Below are 3173 nucleotides of genomic sequence, written 5' to 3'. Positions count from 1 at the left end.
ATATAAGCAACCCAAGGCAGAATGCTGGCTGTTCTAGCAGGGTCCACGCTTGTCCTGAAAATAGCTCATGTCTGGGAACAACCAGCTAAGCAGTCCTAACGATATGCATTTCTGGAAGGAGAAAAATGTCAGTAAGGTCCTGATCGTTTATGTGTATTTAAACCAACATTGATCGAGTCTCTGCTTGGTATTTGTGAATTGTGGCATTTCAGATTTTTACCAAGATAAGCAAAGCATCTTTACAAGGAGCTATTGGTTGAGATAGTGTTCACCTACATAAAAATGAAGGACAGGGGAAAAAAAGGAAATTAATATTTATTGAGCATCCACTCTGTAGAAGTGCATGGACCAATCAGAAATAAGCTATTTGTCAAACTAATTTGTGAAATGAAATCTTGATAAAGGGGCTGTGGAATTGGATGGAATGCTGGTGTTATAGGAACTAATTTATTGTTAATGCTATCTTTGGGATACAGATGATAGAAATTAATTTTATATGAGCCTCGATGTAAAGAAGAGATTTGCGATGTACCTAGGATGCTACAGGGCTATGCAAAGAGGTGTTATTTCCATTGCACAGATGAGGAAATGAGTCTTAAAGAATCCTAATGTCTCTACTACTGTCCCTGTCTCCCACATTCATTCATTAAATATTTACTGAATGTTTACCATGTGCTGGGCATTAATTCTAGATACTAAGAATTGATCAGTCAACAGGACGGACAAAACTCCCTGTCCTCTCCTGATGAAGCCTGCCTTCTACTGAAGAGAGACAGACAGTAAATGACACAAGTAATCCACAGCTTGCGAAATGGGGAAAGGAGGAAAAGTCAGCATGGAATGAGATAACGCATGTGGTGGGGAAAGGTGGTGATTTTTAGTAGACTGTTTGAGAATCGTTTCACCAAGAAGGCCACATTTGGGTAAAGACCTGAAGGACAGAAGAAGTGAGCCCCCATAGCCATCCTCGGAGGAAATAATAGCAGTTGTGAAGCTCGTTGAGGGGAGGGCTCCTGGCACGTTTGGGGATGCTGTGGAGACCAGCACGGCTGGAGGAGAGTGAAGAAGGGGAGGTACAAGATGAGGTTATAAGAGAAACCGTAGAGGACCCAAGAACTTTGGTTTTGACTCTGAGGGAAATGGGAGGTCATGCCACAGTGTGGCGGGATCTGGCTTGCATTTTGGCTGATCTCTTTGGCTGCTGTGCCGGGAGAGACTGAAGGGCAACAACAAAAGCAGGGAGCTCATTAAGAGGCTTACCGAACGCCACCACTCAAGTGGCTAGTGATTCCGCCTGAAGGCAGAATAAGGATTCAAACCTAACGGGAGTGACTCTCCTCTGCTGTGTGTTGCTACTTCCTGGTGACCCAGAGGTCGCTGTTACTGGATATTGTTGACTTCCTTTCTGTGTGTGGCCAAGCCAGAAAGTTACTTTGAGACTTGTGCTATTTGGGACTTTTAGCTTATTTTGTGAACATATAATTTAAAAAAGAATACATGAACATATAACTTTAAATATATGGAAGAATTTGACTCACAATTTTATACTGTAATGTGATCGGCTTTGATTGCTCTCATTTTCTCAAGCTTTTCTTATTATTGTATATGACCTATAAAGACCTAGTAACAGAACATTTTTGCGCCTCATAAAAACTCCAGCTGAGATCCCTTCTAGACTTTGTCAAGTGCTTTTTTTTTTTTTTCTTTTAGCTGATTATCAGCTCAGAAACAAAGGTCCCTCTTCTCTTCCACTTAGGTCCCACTTAACAGCAGGAACCATGGGGCCAATCTTCACATTCTCTCTGTGGGAGAAATGAGGAGATGAAATGTCATTGTCGGAAATTCAACTGTTTGGTAGCAGCTAATTAAATTAACTTATTCCTACTGAAAGATATTCTTGGGGGAGATGATTCAGTATCATTTCCCTCTATGGACATGGCTCTGGGGTCTTAAATATCATGCTCATTCACCCCATTTTCTCTATCCTAAGACTTGGCCTTAAATGGGAGAAAGACAACAATTGCGAGTTAGATATCAGACATCCTAGAGGAAAAAAATAGAATTTGAAGAGTCCCAAAAAGGCTGAAAAAAAAAAAAAAAAGACCTACGCACTCTGAATCTTTGAGGCAGTTTGCATTTTTAACAAAAGCAGGTGAATCTGAGCATTCAGACCTGGAAACCCCCGGTATAAAGGACATACCCAGGACTGTCTTCGTGGTGGCCATTGACAGCGGTCTATAAAAAGACTAGGTTAGGACTCAGAGCATCCAGGTTCTAGTTCTGCTACCATCATTCTTTATCCTTAATGATGTTAAGAATCTGGGCGATCTTAGATCTGAAAAGAAACCAAGACAGCTCCTAAGCGTAAAATCACTTCATAGAGGAGCTAATCAAGACTTAAAGAGCACGAGGGGCCTACCATCAAACAACAGATTTATTCCAAAGATGAAATGAGGGCCAAGTTTTACTGAGACCATAAAGTTTCCCACTCTGAAGTGGTAATACCAGCCTGAACTTTAGTTCTTTATGTCTTAAATAATGACATAATAAGGGGTGCCTGGGTGGCTCAGTGGGTTAAGCTTCTGCCTTTAGCTCAGGTTATGATCTCAGGGTCCTGGGATCAAGTCCTGCATCGGGCTCTCTGCTCAGCAGGGAACCTGCTTCCCCCTCTCTCTCTGCCCCCCTCTCTGCCTACTTGTGATCTCTTTCTCTCTGTGTCAAATAAATAAATAAAATCTTTTAAAAAATGACATAATAATACCTCTTCTACCTCCTTCACAGACATATATGAGAGAATTGGCCTAAAAGCTATGAAAACTTTGCTATGGAAAACAGATAAGGTGTTATTTATTTTAGGTGAGGTCATGAGTGGTTAGACCTTAGAATTATCAATACAATCATTGACATCTCCATCCAGAATGATTAATAATGTGACTGGCATAGGAGGATGGTTTCATCTCTAGCTGTGAGCAGAGTAGCTGTGGTTTTAGATGAGTTAAGCTGATACTTCAGGATCAAACTGGCTGACAGAAGAGAGTCACTCAGTGCAGCAGGAAATAGAAGAAAGATTGATGACATCATTAAGATGTGCAAAAATGAGAATTGTGTGAATCAGAGACACCTGGGCAGCTCAGCTGGCTAATTTAAGCATCTGCCTTTGGCTCAGATCATGA

At 41.3% G+C, this 3173-nt stretch overlaps 1 long non-coding RNA gene across 1 annotated transcript; it reads right to left on the bottom strand.

Moving 5' to 3' along the window:
• Nucleotides 1-1562: 1562 nt before the first annotated feature.
• On the bottom strand, nucleotides 1563-2487 carry LOC116575073. The gene is made up of 3 exons (XR_004279591.1): nucleotides 2420-2487; nucleotides 2201-2328; nucleotides 1563-1802 (listed from the first exon to the last, which is right to left on the bottom strand). It is a non-coding gene; the product is annotated as an uncharacterized LOC116575073 (long non-coding RNA).
• Nucleotides 2488-3173: the final 686 nt, after the last annotated feature.

This window comes from Mustela erminea, chromosome 16 (genome assembly GCF_009829155.1).
Source record: "Mustela erminea isolate mMusErm1 chromosome 16, mMusErm1.Pri, whole genome shotgun sequence".
In the NCBI taxonomy this organism is placed as follows: domain Eukaryota; kingdom Metazoa; phylum Chordata; class Mammalia; order Carnivora; family Mustelidae; genus Mustela; species Mustela erminea.
The sequence above is the reverse complement of the archived record's forward strand: the minus strand, read 5'-3'. Positions and strand labels throughout refer to the sequence as shown.